Source organism: Monodon monoceros, unplaced genomic scaffold (genome assembly GCF_005190385.1).
Source record: "Monodon monoceros isolate NGI ecotype Baffin Bay Population unplaced genomic scaffold, NGI_Narwhal_1 Super_Scaffold_12, whole genome shotgun sequence".
NCBI classification, from domain to species: Eukaryota; Metazoa; Chordata; class Mammalia; order Artiodactyla; family Monodontidae; genus Monodon; species Monodon monoceros.
Window position 1 is genome coordinate 32162223 of NW_021703768.1, and position 19871 is coordinate 32182093.

Genomic DNA, 19871 nt, shown 5'->3' on the forward strand with positions numbered 1-19871 from the left:
AACAAAAAATCTGGATGACAATGTACAAAAAATTCCTAGGACATTCAGAAAAACATAAGCTAGATTCTTATAACATAGCAAAGGTTGAATTTCAGTGTTATTCTCCTGCATGCACAAGGCAGACTAAAATATGATACTGGAATCCCTAAGCACTTGATCTGTCCTCTAATTTATATTCCAAACTTTCTTGGTTCATAGTGTCCTTAGTGTTTCATTAATGGGTTTTTTTGTTTTTGTTTTTTTTATAATACAGCAGGTTCTCATTAGTTATCCATTTGATACACATCAGTGTATACATGTCAATCCCAATCCCCCAATTCATCACACCACCATCCAGACCCCCTGCCGCTTTCCCCCTTGGTGTCCATATGTTTGTTCTCTACATCTGTGTCTCAATTTCTGCCCTGCAAACCGGTTCATCTGTGCCATTTTTCTAGCTTCCACATATATGCGTTAATATACGATATTTATTTTCCTCTTTCTGACTTACTTCACTCAGTATGACAGTCTCTAGATCCAGCCACATCTCTACAAATGACCCAATTTCGTTCCTTTTTATGGCTGAGTAATACTCCATTGTATATATGTAGCACAACTTCTTTATCCATTCGTCTGTCGATGGGCATTTAGGTGGCTTCCATGACCCGGCTATTGTAAATAGTGCTGCAGTGAACACTGGGGTGCATGTGTCCTTTTGAATTATGGTTTTCTCTGGGTGTATGCCCAGTAGTGGGATTGCTGGATCATATGGTAATTCTATTTTTAGTTTTTTAAGGAACCTGCATACTCTTCTCCAAAATGGCTGTATCAATTTACATTCCCACCAACAGTACAAGAGGCTTCCCTGTTCTCCACGCCCTCTCCAGCATTTGCTGTTTGTAGAATTTCTGATGATACCCATTCTGACTGGTGTGAGGTGACACCTCATTGTAGTTTTGATTTGCATTTCTCTAATAATTAGTGATGTTGAGCAGCTTTCCATGTGCTTCTTGGCCATCTGTATGTCCTCTTTGGAGAAATGTCTATTTAGGTCTTCTGACCATTTTTGGATTGGGTTGTTTGTTTTTCTACTATTGAGCTGCATGAGCTGTTTATATATTTTGGAGATTAATCCTTTGTCCATTGATTCGTTTGCAAATATTTTCTCCCATTCTGAGGGTTGTCTTTTTGTCTTGTTTAGGCTTTTCTTTGCTGTGGAAAAGCTTTGAAGTGTCTTGTTTGCTTTTGATTTTAGTTCCATTACTCTAGAAGGTGGATCAAAAAAAGATCTTGCTGTGATTTATGTCAGAGTGTTCTTCCTATGTTTTCCTCTAAGAGTTTTATAGTGTCCGGTCTTACATTTAGGTCTTGATTCCATTTTGAATTTATTTTTGTGTATGGTGTTAGTGAGTGTTCTAATTTCATTCTTTTACATGTAGCTCTCCAGTTTTCCCAGCACCACTTATTGAAGAGACTGTCTTTTCTCCATTGTATATCCTTGCCTCCTTTGTCATAGATTAGTTGACCATAGGTGCGTGGGTTTATCTCTGGGCTTTCTATCCTGTTCCATTGATCTATGTTTGTTTTTCTGCCAGTACCATATTGTCTTGATTACTGTAGCTTTGTAGTATGGTCTGAAGTCAGGGAGTCTGATTCCTCCAGCTGTTTTTTTCCCTCCAGACTGCTTTAGCTATTCAGTGTCTTTTGTGTCTCCATACAAATTTTAAGATTTTTCGTTTTAGTTCTGTAAAAACTGCCATTGGTAATTTGATAGGGATTGCACTGAATCTGTAGATTGCTTTGGGTAATATAGTCAATACTTTCACAATATTGATTCTTCCAATCCAAGAACATGGTATATCTCTCCATCTGTTGGTATCATCTTTAATTTCTTTCATCAGTGTCTTACAGTTTTCTGCATACAGGTCTTTTGTCTCCCTAGGTACGTTTTTTCCTAGGTATTTTATTCTTTCTGTTGCAGTGGTAAATGGGAGTGTTTCCTTAATTTATCTTTCAGATTTTTCATCATTATTGTATATGAATGCAAGAGATTTCTGTGCATTAATTTTGTATCCTGCAAGTTTACCAAATTCATTGATTAGTCCTAGTAGTGTTCTGGTGACATCTTTAGGGTTTCCGATGTATAGTATCATGTCATCTGCAAACAGTGATAGTTTTACTTCTTCTTTTCCAATATGTATTCCTTTTATTTCTTTTTTTTCTCTGATTGCCGTGGCTAGGACTTCCAAAACTATGTTGAATAATAGTGGTGAGAGTGGACATCCTTGTCTTGTTCCTGATCCTAGAAGAAATGCATTCAGTGTTTCACCACTGAGAATGATGTCTGCAGTGGGTTTATCGTATATGGCCTTCATTATATTGAGGTAGGTTACCTCTATGCTCACTTTCTGGAAAGTGTTTATCATAAATGGGTGTTGAATTTTGTCAAAAGCTTTTTTGCATCTATTGAGATGATCGTATGGTTTTTATTCTTCAGTTTGTTAATATGGTGTATCACATTGATTGATTTGCGTATACTGAAGAATCCTTGCATCCCTGGGAGAAATCCCACTTGATCATGGTATATGATCCTTTTAATGTGTTGTTGGATTCTGTTTGCTTGTATTTTGTTGAGGATTTTTGCATCTATATTCATCAGTGATATTGGTGTGTAATTTTCTTTTTTTGTAGTATCTTTCTCTGGTTTTGCTATCAGGGTGATGGTGGCCTCACAGAATGAGTTTGGGAGTGTTCCTTCCTCTGCAATTTTTTGGAAGAGTTTGAGAAGGATGGGTGTTAGCTCTTCTCTAAATGTTTGATAGAATTCACCTGTGAAGCCATCTGGTCCTGGGCTTTTGTTTGTTGGAAGATTTTTAATCACAGTTTCAATTTCATTACTTGTGATTGGTCTGTTCATACTTTCTATTTCTTCCTGCTTCAGTCTTGGAAGGTTATACCTTTCTATGAATTTGTCCATTTCTTCCAGGTTGTCCACTTTATTGGCATAGAGTTGCCTGTAGTAGTCTCTTAGGATGTTTTGTATTTCTGTGATGTCTGTTGTAACTTCTCCTTTTTCATTTCTAATTTTATTGATTTGAGTCCTCTCCCTCTTTTTCTTGATGAATCTGGCTAATGGTTTATCAATTTTGTTTATCTTCTCAAAGAACCAGCTTTTAGTTTTATTGATCTTTGCTGCTGTTTTCTTTGTTTCTATTTCATTTATTTCTGCTCTGATCTTTATGAGCTCTTTCCTTCTGCTAACTTTGGGTTTTGTTTGTTCTTCTTTCTGTAGTTCCTTTAGGTGTAAGGTTAGACTGTTTACCTGAGATGTTTGTTGTTTCTTGAGGTAGGATTATATTGCTATAAACTTCCCTCTTAGAACTGCTTTTGCTGCATCCCATAGGTTTTGGATCATCGCGTTTTCATTGTCATTTGTCTCTAGGTATTTTTTGATTTCCTCTTTGATTTCTTCAGTGATCTCTTGGTTATTCAGTGATGTATTGTTTAGCCTCCATGTTTTTGTGTTTTTTACGTTTTTTTCCCTGTAATTGATTTCTGATCTCATAGCATTGTGGTCAGAAAAGATGCTTGATATAATTTCAATTTTCTTAAATTTACTGAGGCTTGAGTTGTGACCAAAGATGTGATCTATCCTGGAGAATGTTCCATGCGCACTTGAGAAGAAAGTGTAATATGCTGTTTTTGGATGGAATATTCTATAAATATCAATTAAATCTAACTGGTCTATCGTGTCATTTAAAGCGTCTGTTTCCTTATTTTCTGTTTGGATGATCTGTCCATTGGTGTTAGTGAGGTGTTGAAGTCCCCCACTATTACTGTGTTACTGTCGATTTCCTCTTTTGTAGCTATTAGCAGTTGCCTTATTTATTGAGGTGCTCATATGTTGGGTGCATATATATTTATAATTGTTATATCTTTTTCTTGGGTTGATCCCCTGATCATTATGTAGTATCCTTCCTTGTCTCTTGCAACATTCTTTAAAGTTTATTTTATCTGATATGAGTATTGCTACTCCAGCTTTCTTCTGATTTCCATTTGCATGGAATATCTTTTTCCATCCCCTCACTTTCTGTCTGTATGCGTCCCTAGGTCTGAAGTGGGTGCCTTGTAGACAGCATATATACGGGTCCTGTTTTTGTATCCATTCAGCGAGCCTGTGGCTTTTGGTTGGAGCATTTAATCCATTCATGTTTAAGGTAATTATCCATATGCATGTTCCTATTGCCATTTTCTTAATTTTTTTTTTTTTTTTTTTTTTTTTTTTTGCCGTACGCGGGCCTCTCACTGTTGTGGCCTCTCCCGTTGCGGAGCACAGGCTCTGGACGTGCAGGGTCAGCGGCCATGGCTGATGGGCCCAGCCCCTCTGCGGCATGTGGGATCTTCCTGGACCGGGGCACTAAGCCGTGTCCCCTGCATCAGCAGGCGGACTCTCAACCACTGCACCACCAGGGAAGCCCTGGGTTTGTTTTTGTAGGTCCTTTTTTTCTCTTGTGTTTCCCACTTAGAGAAGTTCCTTTAGCATTTGCTGTAGAGCTAGCTGGTTTGGTGGTGCTGAATTCTCTTAGCTTTTGCTTGTCTGTAACACTTTTGATTTCTCCATCAAATCTGAATGAGAAACTTTCCAGGTAGAATAACCTTGGTTGTAAGTTCTTCCCTTTCATCACTTTAAATATGTCATGCCACTTCCTTCTGTCCTGTAGAGTTTCTGCTGAGAAATCAGCTGTTAACCTTATGGGAGGCCCTAGTATGTTATTTATTGTTTTTCCCTTGCTGCTTTCAATAATTTTTCTTTGTCTTTAATTTTTGCCAATTTGATTACTCTGTGTCTCGGCCTACTGCTCCTTGGGTTTATCCTGTATGGGACTCTCTGCCTTTCCTGGATTTGTGTGGCTGTTTCCTTTCCTATGTTAGGGAAGTTTTTAACTATAATCTCTTCCAATATTTTCTCCGGTCTTTTCTCTCTCTCTTCTCCTTCTGGGACCTCTATAATTCGAATGTTGTTGTGTTTAATGTTGTCGCAGAGGTCTCTTAGGCTGTCTTCATTTCTTTTCATTCTTGTTCCTTTATTCTGTTCTGCAGGAGTGAAGTCCACCGTTCTGTCTTCCAGGTCACTTATCTGTTCTTCTGCCTCATTTATTCTGCTATTGATTTCTTCTAGTGTATTTTTCATTTCAGTTATTGTATTGTTCATCTGTTTGTTCTTTAATTCTTCTAGGTCTTTGTTAAACATTTCTTGCATCTTCTCGATCTTTGCCTCCATTCTTTTTCCAAGGTCCTGGATCATCTTCACTATCATTATTCTGAATTCTTTTTCTGGAAGGTTGCCTATCTCTACTTCATTTAGTTGTTTTTCTGGGGTTTTATCTTGTTCCTTCATCTGGTACATAGCCCTCTGCCTTTTCATCTCATCTATCTTTCTGTGAATGTGGTTTTAGTTTCACAGGGCTGCAGGACTGTAGTTCTTCTTGCTTCTGCTCTGACAAAATATTTTGATGCTACATATCCACTGAGGTATTTCACAGATTTCTCAAAAAACTCCACTTGTGCAAAATAAACTCACCTTCTCTTCCAAACCTGCCCCGTGACAGGCCCATCTCCATTCATGGCACCAGTCTCTCCTGGGTCACACTCAACTCCTCCTCCTTCTCACCCTTCCCACCTACTCACCAGTTTTACATCCAAAACACACCTTGACTCTCTGCCCTAGAACCTACCCCTACTTCCATTCCCACTGCTCTGGCAGGCCCTCATCAGCATCTCTGGCATAGGTCGTTCACATCAGTACTTAATTCATCCCATGGCCTCTGGCAGGGGCCTCCCACAGTCCATCTCTCACATGACTCACCTGGCTCTGAGCAGCATCTCCATCTAAGTCTCATCATTCATCCAAACTCCTGGCCAAATGTCTGGAGGCTGTCACACCAACTGCCCCTCTACTCCTGTCTTTGGGGCAGCTCTGCCTCTTGGCTCTCTCAAAGACCATCATGTCCAGATACTGGTGGTCTCTTCATGTTTCTGCTGCACTGTGGTGAATCTCCACTTTGGTCATTTATCATATCACACCAAGTATTACAAAGACTATTCTTTCCCTCCCTCCCACTCTCATTTCCCATTAATTATAAGTTCCCTAACAGCAGAGATTTGTCTTTCCAACATTCCTACATCTAAGAGGGCTTTACATGCACTACATATTCCAGATTCATTTAGTGAATTAAACAAATCCATCCAAATGACATCTTTGGTAAGGACTTAAAATATTTTGATAACACCCAGTTATTTCTTTACATTCTGAAGAGAAAGTTGAATGCTATGCTTTTGAATGCACCTGTCTGCTACAGATAAATTTATGAACAAAAAGCCAATATTGGATCAAATTGCTGGAGGCTTTTCACAAAATAGATGGAGTAAAACTATCCTTACTGCCCTTTCTAAACTCTAAGAGGAAAAAAATTGATAATTATGTAATCGTTTTGAGTGATTGAAATGTTGGTTTTAGCTAAGTTTACCATAATACAGAATTCATAAATACCACTTTTGAGATACCATGCACTGTTTACGTATTGTTTATTACAGGCAAGGCACTGTTTTAAGTTCTTCAAATGCAATATTGGATTTTAATCCCTATAACGACCTTATGGCGGTCCGTATCATCATTGTCCCCCTTTTTATAACACAGAACACGAGGCACAGAGAGGTTTTTGATGCTTGCTTGAGGTCCGGCAGCTAGACAGGGGCCAAACTTGTATTTAAATCCAGATCTGGCTATAAATCTCATCTCTAGACTATCACACTAAACTGAAAAACATGGAGCAGAAAACTCACTGAAGCAGAGTCAGGAATCCAGGGCTCCAGTCCCCACTCCACCACTGACTGGGTGGCAGGCATGAGACCTCGGGCAAATCCCTCACATCTCTAAAACCACACAGGTATGACCCAGGGCCTACTTGCCCCACTTCAAATGTCATAAGAAATTTATAGCTGTTTTCTTCTCAGGACACCTTGCTTGTCACATCTATGGACTCGGATATCTAGAATGTAAGCAGGAATGCTGCTCCCCCTACCCTGCCCAGCTGAGTGCCATTCCTGGCAGAAATACCACTTGCTTTACCAAGCCCTTCCAACCATTACAGTAGGACAAAGGTCAGGCAGTCGATGTCAGGAAACAAAACAGCCAACAGCTACCATCTTACTGTTCTCCTTCAAACTCAAAGTACACTTGTGATTGGTTAGCTCTTGACTCAGCATGTGTAAGCCCAGACATCCCCCGAGGGCCAGGCCAATGAAGGGGGTGACGCTGGCCGCAGGAAACACAGTGAGGAGGACGGCAGGGCTGTGGTGGGCGGCCTCCAGCTAGCGCCTAACTCTTGTATTACCACCGGTTAGGAACACGCGCCCAGTGTAGTCACAGACTTTCAAGGTTTTCAAAAACAGCCAGAAATGCAGGGGTTTTTTTTCTTTAATGTGAACTCACCTTATTTTTAAATGCTGGCAACTAATTCCAATTTTTCAAAAAAACAGTATGTGGGCCAAACAAAACACATTTGCAGGCCCAATAGAATTCTTGGGGCGCCAGTTAACAACCTGTTTCAAAATGTATGGGCGTGAAAAAATTCTTGTCTTGCTGTTGAAATAATCTCAAAATATAAACGGTTTGAAGACATATATTTCAGGGCACAGATATTGACCAAAATGTGCCTGAATGTTTTAACATTCTTTAGGGCTGGAATCTGAAAGTTCTGTTCTCCAAAAGAATTCGAATGGCTTTTTCTTTCTTTTTTTTTTTTAATAAATTTATTTATTTATTTTTGGCCACAATGGGTCTTTATTTCTGCGCGCAGGCTTTCTCTAGTTGCAGCAAGGGGGGCTACTCTTCGTTGAGGTGTGAGGGCTTCTCACTGCGGTGGCTTTTCCTGTTGTGGAGCATGGGTTCTAGGCACGCGGGCTTCAGTAGTTGTGGCACGCGGGCTCAATAGTTGTGGCTTGCGGGCTGTGGCGCGCAGGCTCAGTAGTTGTGGCACACGGGCTTAGCTGCTCTGCGGCTTGTGGGATCTTCCCGGGACAGGGCTCGAACCCGTGTCCCCTGCATTGGCAGGCAGATTCTTAACCACTGCGCCACCAGGGAAGCCCCAGTGAATGGCCTTTTCTTGATTGGTCATATTATTCAATCCCAGATCCCAAAATCCTAAGCATCATTTTAGAATACAAATGCTTCTCAAAAAAACCAAAAACTAAAATAAAATCTTTAGCATTTGACCAGGGTTACAAGGTCTTCTAAGTATGTGGAAGCACAGCATTCACCTAACGTTTACTTGAGTCTTCTACATAAGATGGAACAGAGAATGAAAAATACAACAGAACCTGAAATAACTGTCATTTGTCAAAACTATCTTGGAAATGGGCATCTTATCAAGATAGCAGATTCTACAGACTAGAAACATGTGAGCCTGATGTTGATCCTGGATAAGATTACAGAACACATTAGGAAAGGGACCCTAATCCAATACACCCCAGCCCCACCTCACCCCCAACTTGACAAGGCCAATGAGCTGGGAAAGCCAGCATCAGAATCAGACATGAAGTGTCTGGCTTTGAAGAAGACCTTTCCTGACGTCTGAGAGATGTTTATGAGCAAGATGAAGGTTGTATAAAAAAAGAGTGAAGGGGGCTCTTTCACCACGTGATCAATGATACTCAAAGGGTGCTAATTAATCGATGATGCCAACCTGGACGAAGATTATGGACAGATGTGACAGAGTTCTGTTTTTCTTAACATTTTCATTAATGAAATGGAGGAAGATACAGGAATCACATTTCTCAAATTTGTGGACCAAAAAATGGGCAAAGTAGCAAATATATTGTACATAATAATGAGGATGCTAACAAATTAATCTAACAAACTAATCCAATAAGATAAATTTAGCATTGATAATTTCAGAGTCCCAAATAAAATGGTTATGATGATGACAATAACACACAGAAAATAAACAAATACAGTTTGGAGGAGATATGACTTAACAGCAGCATGTGGGAAAAACACAAAAGACCGGTTAGTGAAATGGACCAATAATGTAATGTAACTGCCAAAATAACAAGAAGAGGGACAACTCTCTTGTCTCCTCATTTTATGATAATATCTAAAATCCTGTCCTCTGGTGGTATTAAAATTGAGGGATTCATTTTTAGTCTAAAAAATGAGTAAGTAGGTAATCTAACATTAAAGTATTATTAATATGAAACATAATCTATTATTGTTGTCTTTATTACTGTCCAAATTATTATAAATTCTTGCTTCAATATAAACCTTACTCAAAGTATTCTTATCCCTTCTCTCCATAGGTGCAACCTGCTCCCTATTGTTTTTCCCCAGCTTTACTGAGGTACAACTGACAAATAAAACTGTATGGATTTGAAGTATACAGCATGATGATTTGACGTGTGTATATGTACGCTGTGAAATGATCACCACAACCGAGTTAATAAGACATCTGTCACCTCATAGCTTTCTTTTCCATGTGTGGTAAAAATGCTTAAGATTTACTCTCATAACAAATTTCAGGTATACAATACCGTATTATTAACTATAGATCCCCAGAATTTATTCATCTTATAGCTGAAAGTTTGTGCCCTCTGACCAACATCTTTAGCTCAAGCGGCTACTTCATCACTCCCACTTCACCTACTCACTATTTTATAACCACCCACACTTAGGATCTCTCAAACTTTTAGCAATGTAAGGGTAAGGCATCAGTAGATCTGTGTTTGATAGCTTTAAACACATTGAATGCTTTCTCACCATTTGAGTTTAATCAAAAGCTTTAAGAAAAGGGCATGATGAATTGAGCATGGGAAGAGCAGAGTCATTACTGCTGCACGTGTCACTATTAGGAAATAATGCCTCAACATTATTAGGAAAGTAAAGACAAACTTCCAGGGCCGGGCCTGGCTAGGGCCTTGTTGGGGCTTCTTCCCCTTGGTCTGCACTCCTGCCAGGTTGCTCCCTGGTCTCTGGATTCCCAAGCCTCCATGACACAAGCTGGAGGCCCCCTTCTGAATCGTCGGTCTCACATGCCTGAAATTTTCCATGGTTCTCCCTGGCCTACAGAGAAGGTGCCAGCTGTCAGCATGGCATGAGGCTCTCTGCTGTTCCAAGCCGCCTAACTTCAGTCCCACCTACCTTTGCCCTCTGACCCACACTGGCCCTGTGCTCGAGTCCCAACAAACACGGCAGGCTCTGCTGTCCTCTGTGTCACTGCACACCTTATCCTCTACCCAGAATGTCTTTCCCACCCCACTCTTCCCTGTCCATTTAACAAACACCAACTCGCCCTTCAAAACTCAGCTCACATCAGCTCAAGGTTGCTCCAGATCCAACCTTCCTCTGTGTCTTTCCTTATTGGTCCCCAAAACTGAGACAAATTTCAGTTGCCATTCATCGAGACTATCAGTGTTGTCTATCTTGTAGTAGAATTAAGAAGTAAAATATTCCTTATGTTTTTATCAGAAGCATAAAGACAAAAGGCAGATCAGACCCACTCAGCAATGTTTGTGACCTCTTCTGTCCCTGTAAGCATTTGAGTTTTTGATCCCAGCAATACAGCCCATAGAATGCGTGAGTACAGCAATCACAACTTTGACTATTTGTAAGTGAGCTGAAAAGTTCCAAAACAGAGTCACCTGTACTTTTATTGAAGCTTGCATTTGAGAAAGAGTAAGTTGGCTAAATTCTACGTCTAGACGACAGCCTGAGGTCTGCAGGTCAACACAGTTTGGTTGCTCTCCCTTTACTATTACATACTCAGTACATCTCAAGAGAGATAAAGGGTATTTCTTTGTGAAAAGAGATCCCCCCACCACCATTAAGAAAAAGAAAGCTAATTGCTGGCTCCAGCGGAGGCCAATGGAGTGGAATAGGCCATGGAAAGCAATGGTGTAGATGGAAAAAATGTGAGATAAAGAAAGAATAAAATGTTGGCTTTGCTAGTGGCTCCAACCTGTGACATGACTTCTACATTCTTTCTACACAGGAACAAGAAAAAATGATTTATGAAACTGTCTTCTTTTATTAGGCTGTATCAGGGAAATAAAATGCAAGGTCAGTATTTGTCATAAAGGTCCCGAGACTCTTCTCATGAACACTGAGGGTGTACTTTATATCAAAACATTTACAGCTGCTGCCAAAACTGTCCCTACACAAGGAACACATTACAAAATTAATGTATTCTTATATACCGTCAAATGGAAACCTTAAACTGCAGGCTTTCTGCCCTCATCCTCAGTGAGACCACGTGCTGGAATTTCTCAAATGGGGTATCGATAAATTCTATCCACCCTAAATTTATTAGTAGGAACCCACAGCAGTAATTTTACACTAGATAATCTCAAAAAGGCATATCCTTCACAGAGGATATAGAGTAGCAATTTTAATACTATTAGCCCAGGATATTCTCACAGATATATAATGCAAGTCATCACTAAATCATCAGTAAATGTCAAGGTGAAATAACCTAGTCTGCTCCTCCTGTACTTGGTAGAACAAGCAAGAGGCAATGTTTGTGTTCATTGAAAAGTAACATCACAACAGTTTCTTTTAAAATCGCAGGAGAGGAAATGAGGCCCACTTGATTGTCAGCTGCTGTAACACACCTTTTACTGAGTGGGTGTGCCTCCTGGCCCTGAAGTGCTCTGATCACTTTCCTTGTCATGCAAGTAGTGGGGGCGTGTCTGCCCTGCCCACTGCTGCATATCTGATGCCTACCTGCTGCCTGGGGAAAAAAAGGCCCTTAATAGTTGCTGAATGAATGAATCACATTTCATTTTAACAACTCTATAAAAGGAAAAGAGATCGGACCCTGACTTTTGAGAACTTATCATACAGAACTACGGAAACCGATAACAGAAGGAAACAGAAGAAGAAAAAAAGCTTTTGATTCAAAATAAAATTTCTTGGCACTGGAAAGCATTTCAGTTTTAAAGTAAGTAATAACTCAACAAAATATTTCTCAGTGACCAGAAGCAATGAAATATTTTGTCAGAATGTCATAAAGTGCTTCTTACAACAGTTGATATGTTATTCTGCTTAGAAATCCTACATTAGTAGGAATATTGGCCTTAATCATAATAGAATAGTGAGGGAAAGGTAACATTTATCTAACACATACTACTCGCAGGCATGATGAGGTGGAATTATTCCCTTTTACAGGTAAGAAATCAGACACAGAACCTGTCCAAGTTCTGTGGGTTGCCTAACCAGTAAATGAAAAAAGGAAGCTGCTCTCATTCTCTTTACTACATAATATGCTCCTTATGTAGGAAATTCAGGAAAATAAAACTAGTAGTCACCTGTAATTTCAGCACAAGGAGATATTCTCACCTAACATCTGGTGTATAGTCTTCCCGGCATTTTCCTACGTAACAGGTAGAAAACTGCACACTCCTGCTCGCTCGCTCACTCTCTCTACCTCTTTCTCCAAAAACAAAAAAAAAAACCCTTAGATCCACTTACACGTGCTGTTTTGCAATCTGCTTTTTCACTTTACAAATTTTGAGTATCTTTCCAAATCAATAAATACTTCTTACCTCACTGTCAATGAAGAAAGGGTTTTTCATTACAAGTATTGATATATACCACAATTTATGTAATCCACCTCCCTATTATTGAGCATTTAAGTTGTTTCTAGCTTATAACTATCATAAAGAAAGCTACAAAAATCATTTTTGCAAACTAAAGGTTGGGTTTTTGGTGTACTTTTTGTGGAGGTCACCAGAATCTGGAGACGAGTTTCCAAGCTTGGGGGAGCACCCCACCCCTCGGAATCTGAGACACCCCACTACGTGGACTTCCCGCCAAGTGAAGAATCATTGTGCGGGGAGAAAGCTACTGACAGGAATACGGTGCCCACAGGCACCGCATAGGCGAGAACCACTGCTATAGACTGGTCTCTGTGCACACACTTTATTTTTTTTTCCTTAGTTTAAATTCCTAGTGGTGGAAATGCCTGACTAAGGGACATGGCACATTTTTGAGGCTTTCGGTGAGTAATAAACAAAATTGCCCTCCTGGAAAGTTATAACAAGTGAAACAGCCACCAGCAGCATTTGAAAGTGACAATCCCCAAAAACCTAATGGTTAGCTAGATTTGTTTGTAACCAACCAAATCCCTATATGGCTCTAAGTTTTAAAAATAGTGAAACTATTGATAAAACATATCTAGAAAAATAGCAAACAATTCAGACAACAAATGCTAAATTTTGAAGTACATATGTTTTCAAATACAAAATATAAAACTTAAATGACACCGGATCCCAGCAGACTGAACAGAATGAATATTACAAGATCTAGTGACACCAGGCTCTGAAAATTGCCAAGTTAGTCAGTAAAACACATCTTCATTTGCCCATCTGGCTAATATTAGGCTTAATAGTTTGGGCTTTAATAGCAACATGCTCTATTGTTTAACAAGAAAAGAAACTCATGAAATCATGTATTCTTTCAAATTTTATAAGTATTATCTTATAGCTAATGTGCAATCTTAAGTTCTCAAAATTCTCTTATGTATTCATTTATTCAACAAGTATCTGGGCTGGGCACTGTTCTATGGAGACACAGCAGTGAACCCCACAAATTTCCTGCTGTTCCAGAGGGGAGCTCAGAATCCTGCAGCTAGGAATCAGCAAATCGTGGTTACAAACACCAGTCTGGAACTACTGGATTCTTAGGCAAATTAGAACACCTGTGGGGCTTGGTTTATCAGTAAACTTAAAAAAGCTGACCAGATGATCCGAGGCCCCTTCTGCCCCTTAAATTCTATACCTTCTTTGGTTTTGTCGGAATGCTTAAGCTCCTATTACTCGTAAATGTTTTGCATTTTAAGTTATATACAGGACTATATATAATCCTTCTTTAGAAATCAGAATGAAGCTCTCAGCCCCCTCCTCCCAAATTTTACATCTACAGTAAAACTCTGGTGATCCAGGTAACTTCAAGGAATGATACAGAATAAGGTTCCTGTTAGATGAAGACTTATGCTCCCAATTTTAACTGTGTGTTTGAAAAGGATCCTAAGATGTTCTTGCCTCCTTGCCTTCTGAACTGCACTATAAATACTACAGCATGAAACATGAAACAGGACCCACTGGTGTGGCGGCAGGTCTCCAAGCCTGGGACTGGGAAGGCTGGCACCCAGCTTTAAGGTGGCACGCCGGCAGCTGCAGCACTAAGTCGTGATGGTGGAGTCTCACCTCTCTCCAGCTTACCCTCATCCCCAATTCAAAGGCACACTCTGTCTACAGAATGTCTACAATTCACTGCCTCACCAGCATTTTCAATATGAGAAATGGGAAGCATTACTTCTGCCACCACTTGTTATTTTCCACCACATGCTCCCACCACCGCTGTTTCAACTGTCCTCCGATCCAGGGTTTCCTTGGAGAAGGCTGCTCCTGCAAGCAGTGAGAAGAAGGCAAGGGGCCTCAGTATCCCAAGTCACCCTTAGGGAAGAGCCACACACTTTATGGGAGTATTAGCGCCTTCTTGTGGTCTTCCATGATACTGCCACTTAATAATACAGATACAGATTCTCAGCTACGGGCACGTACTGATTCCAAGTCTTCCTCTGTACCTGCCCTACAAACCAGAAGAATGGGTAGAGGCAAGATTTTCTCACCTCTCTGCAAAAGTACGTGAAAAATTCACCCACCAGAAGGTTTTCTTCAACTTCCAACATAAACGCATAAAACAGTATTTGATAAGCACAACCTTTGCTCACACGAGCAGCAGCAGCAGCAAGGACTGGTGATGAATGCATATGCGTCGTAAACTTTAGGCAATGTAAGACAAATCTGGACCTGCTGCATCTCTGTAGTTCACAAAGGAAAGGTAAAGGTAGTAGTAAAAGTACTTTAACTCAAGCATCTAAGCCTCAATGTACCAGTGACCTATAAAACAGATGCTTGTGGGCTTCCGCAATTTGCCTGAAGACCTTTCACTGCAAGGAGAGTGACGAAAAACAAAGGTAACTTGATTTAAGATTTTAAAGTCACAGAATCCATCCTTTACATAGCATGTGCACAGAGCTTAAGAGAGAATGCTGGAAGATAAAATTATCTTATATGGGAACAACTTATTGGGTTCAGGTATCAACCAATTAGGATAGGAAATAAAAAATCAACCCCCCTCATTCTACAAGATCACAACTCCTGATATGGAACAGGACCTCAAAAGTCACAGTTAAGAAAAAAACAACAGATTCTAATTAGGCATCTTACAACAATTGCTTGGCACAAAACTCATTTCCCAAGCTTTCAGTTAATATAAAGGAACATATATTCAGAATGACAAACAGATTAGAAGTTGGGAAGAGGAAATACCACAGTTCCTGATACTCCCTAAAATAGAACACACACACATTCTTCCTGTGAGAATAAAAGTACCTGCATAAAATACATACATTTTATGTGCTCATTAGTCTGTCATCTGCCCAAAAGGATTCAAACATTCACTATACCAAAAAAGGCATCTCTGAAATTTTTACCCTTAGGCAAATGGCTAATCCACTAAAATCAAAGATGGAACTTTTAACTAAATTACTCAGAAATCACTATAATGTCCTAGAAAATTAGGCGTGCTTTTTTTAAGGCTTCATACTCTAATTTCAGGGAATAGAAATCAAATGCAACTGACTTAAAGCAACAATTTGAGAGGGTGTGTTAACAGCAGACCAGATTTGGTAATGTCAAGGGCCAGAGCCAAGATGGAAAACTCAACTAAAAGACTCCCAAGTCTAGGTATTTTGACCAAAACCAGGCAAGATTATTTCTTAAACTCTCTAATTATTCATTAATTCTATAAATATTCACAGCCCATTCTGACCAAGGCTGTTCCTGGCATGGGGGAAGCAATGAGGAACAAGCAGATCAGTGCCTGCCCTCCTGGAGCTTCCAGCAGATGGAGGAACTCCACCACCCAAGGTCTCCTTCCCACTTCTATAAATGTTCCTTGACATATGCAAATACCCAGGACACTAATCCCAGTGCCTTCTCTCTCCTGCCAGCCACTTTTTCATCATAAATTCCAGCCACACAGGCAGCCCTCTGTTCCTCTGGCGTGCAAGGCTCAGCCCCACTGCAGGGCCTTTGCATGTGCTGTTCCCTCTGCCTGAGTCACCATTCTCCAAAAACACACTCAACTCTCAGTTCAAATCTCTCCACCTCAGAGAGGCTTCCAGGGCCACTCAGTCTAAAACAGCAGCCCCTACCCTGCCCCTGTGTGCCACAGCAAACCTATTTTATCACTTTTCCAGCACTTATCACTCTCTAATATTATTGCCTTTATTGCTTCTCTGCTTTTTATCCACCTCCCTCACTAAGATGTGAACTCATTAGAAGGGCATCTATCTGTCCTGTGCACTGCTATATTCTTAGTTGCTAGAAAGTTGCCTGGAATATACAGATGCAATATTAGCAGTCCTGTAGCACAACGACAGGTACTGAATAACAAAGGAAAAAGAAAACACCTTAAATGTGAAAAGATTTGTTTGGTCAGTTAAAAAAAAAAAAGGATTATTACAGTTTCTTACATTAGTCCTAAAATCATTCTCAGAAATAAGCATAATGGAAATATAAAGCTTAACATTGGCTAATATTCAAATTATATACTGTATTTGGCTCAAGTGCTAGCTAGCATTAGTCTTACTTCTACAATTTACTCTGCTTTAAAAGCACTCTAAGAGACCTCAAATTTTAATTTAAAAGGGCCAAATATTTTCTAAAAGCATACTCCCTCTTAAAAGTTATGAATAACCTTCTCCCAAAGTGTACAATTTATAACCATACTATAGCAACATTAAAATATGAGATACTGGTGATAATCTACAGAAGGCAGGGATGTTAGTGCCTAATGGCAAACAAGTTTTACAACTGATAAACTGCCTTTAACTTCAACTTAATCAAAGGTACAAGCGTTTTCTCCATGTTCAAAATATTCAAACTCTTAAGAATTTTTCTTACAGATTATTCTTTTTTTTTTTTTTTTGCGGTACGCGGGCCTCTCACTGTTGTGGCCTCTCCCGTTGCGGAGCACAGGCTCTGGACGCACAGGCTCAGCGGCCATGGTGCACGGGCCCAGCCACTCCGCGGCACGTGGGATCTTCCCGGACCGGGGCACGAACCCGTGTCCCCTGCATCGGCAGGCTGACTCTCAACCACTGCGCCACCAGGAAAGCCCTCTTACAGATTATTCTTAACAACTTATATCTATTCTTTTATTTCTTTTGTTGAAACAAAGAGCTAAGGTGTTAATCAAGGAATATGACCTTAGTAACTGGCCTTGATGTCTCATGCTTCACCACAAAGACACCAAAGATCCTTATGGATTGCTTTGAAATTATATAAAAGGAAAGGGTGTACATTGGAGAGAAGGGGCATATATTTCCTGGACATGATGCAAAGAAGTAAGTTACTCCTGCCTTTGGGCCTTTGGGAATAATTGAAACCCACTTAAAAACCTCAAAAACTAATGTTTTACAATAATTCTACAGCAAAATAGTAGAAACAACCTACCGCAATGAAGAAGAGGTTAAATAAATTACGTTTCATCCTTAATGGAGTACGCAGCAGCTGTTAGAGAATGAGACAGCTCTTAGGTACTGATGTAGAGACTGCCAAGATTTAGTACTCTGCAGGGAGGGGAGGGCAGGGAGCTGGTGCAGAACAGAGTACACAATGCATCCTCATTTGTGGAAACACAAATAAAAAGAACACATACAAAATGTTTATACTAGCATAGGCTTTATCTGGAAAGATATACACAGGAGTTAGTAACCCTGGGTCCTGGGGAGAACAGGGTGCAATGAGGCCTGGCGGGGGGGAGAGAGGTATACTTTCCACTCTATAGCTTTTTATACATACTGAATCTTCTACAGTGTGCACAGGTTGCCTGTCCCACAAATTAATATGATAAATCTTGATGTCATAATAATTTATACTATTGCCAACATATTATTCAGTGAGGACCATCAATAAGCAAAAGCTTTCAAAAATCACAAAAGTTTGTTCTCTTCAACAGCAAAGTTCCTGATCCTTATTTCCCAGAAAAGAATCCCAGTCTCCACTAACTAGAGAGGAGCACTTGTGATCTCACCTATCACAAAGCAAATAAGCCTCAGTTCAACCCTTGGAAGGGAAATCTAAATCGAGCTTGTACCTACCTAATGAAGCCTCCAAATCAACAGTTTCCCCTTGGCTCTAAAACAGAAAGTCAACGTAAGAAACAAGTAAGAGCACAGTGTTTTTAAAAACACACGCTATACTTAGGTTTCCTTTCCCCTGCCAGGCTTAGACGAGGAACCCTCCGATACTAGTGAAATGTGAGTTCAGATCTGTGGCAAAATCAGCATTTAAGGGAAGGGGCAAGCATCATTTGCACTAAACGAACGCTTTAATTTTTCTCTTCTGGGGAGGGGAATTTGCTTTAAATTTAACCTAAGAATCATTTTGGGACCCCTGACTAAATGATACTACTAAGTCACTTAATTTTACTCCAAGCAAATTTTTTTTTAAAGACAAATCTGAAACTGAAAACGAACAAATCAGAAGGCAAACTTTAAACTGAAACCTTTCTGTTGAAAAATGTATCTTAAAAGAACACATTAAAAAAATGCAAAAAATTCATTTCCACACAAACGCCATTCGGTATCAGTATATATGCTATATCAATATTTGACTGCAATAACACACCCATACAAAAAGGAACACACAGGTACCCAACCGCAAATAAAACACCTCATATATTTCTGGTAGCCAAAGGTGGGGACGCGGGATGGTGGAGGCCAGAATCATGTTATTCAAGGCGTAAATTCACAGCATTTGAAGCACAGAGTTTTCTGTCAGACACAACTCAGGATTCCAGCTCTGTCTTTTGAAATGACGCATTAAAAGTGTCATTCTTTACGAAGCCTAACTTTGATCGCCAACTCTTTAACTGGTTTTCATCAGTATAGCGCCTTCGGATACAAGCACATAAAATACAGGTGAATCAAATACACCATGAATACGGAAGGGACAGAGAACTAGTTTAATGAGAAGTTGAGGCACGGGGTCACGAAATCACTTGGTTGATTACATCCCTTAACAAAAATAAAAATTCAAGCTCCTTCCCATCCCCCAGGTAGCCTGTGGCCTCAGAACTCGCTGCCCTACGTGGGGTAGAAGTTCGCAGCCGGGGAGTCGGCGTCCTCTGGGAGCCGAGGGTGGCCCAAGGGTGCTTGGAGAGCGGCGCGACCTGGCGCGCCCCACCCCCCGCTCCCGGTCACTCCTCTCGGACGCTCCCCGACACCCGGGCCGAAGCCGGCCGGAGCGCTGCCCCCCGCCCCCCGCGGGCCGCCGGGCGCTCGCGGCGACGCGCCCACGGGACTGGGCTCCAGGCTCCGCGGCTCCCACTCGCCGCGCCTTGCGCCGCGCCCACCCGCTCCCCGTACTCACAAGCCGCTCCCGCGCCGCTATCTCGCCATCCCCGGCCGTCAGCTTGGCCGCCTCGGCCGCCGCCCGGGGTCTGCCAGGAGTCCGCAGTCGCGCGGGGTCTGGAGGCGTAGAGGAGGGGGGCCGGGCACAACCCGCCGCCTCCGCCGCCGCCGTCTTGCCTCCCCGGTCCCAGCGCTGGGCTGCACCAGGCGGCCACGGGCGAGGGTCGGCCCGCTGCCCTCCGCGAGCCCCGGGAGCCGCCGCCGCCGCCAGAGCCGCGCGGAGGCAACAGTAACGGCCACGGCCAGTGGCGAGACGCTCCAGCGGGGACTGCGGAGCGCGGGGGCGGTGCCTGCACGCCGCTCGGCGGGGGGCGCTGCTCCCCGGCCCCGCCCCCGGCCCCGGCCCCGCCCCGC

General features: G+C 41.3%; 1 protein-coding gene across 3 annotated transcripts in view; it reads right to left on the bottom strand.

Annotated features, from left to right (window-relative positions):
- LIFR (LIF receptor subunit alpha) overlaps positions 1-19737 on the bottom strand; it is a 91940-nt gene extending 72203 nt beyond the window's left edge. For 2 of the 3 annotated variants that reach the window (XM_029216100.1, XM_029216102.1), the window contains exon 1: positions 19477-19737. The gene's annotated coding sequence lies outside the window, so the exon portion shown is untranslated. Of the gene's footprint in view, positions 1-18203; positions 19200-19476 lie in introns of those variants that run through there. The other variant, XM_029216101.1, reaches the window with a different exon arrangement.
- Between the last annotated feature and the right edge of the window lie 134 nt (positions 19738-19871).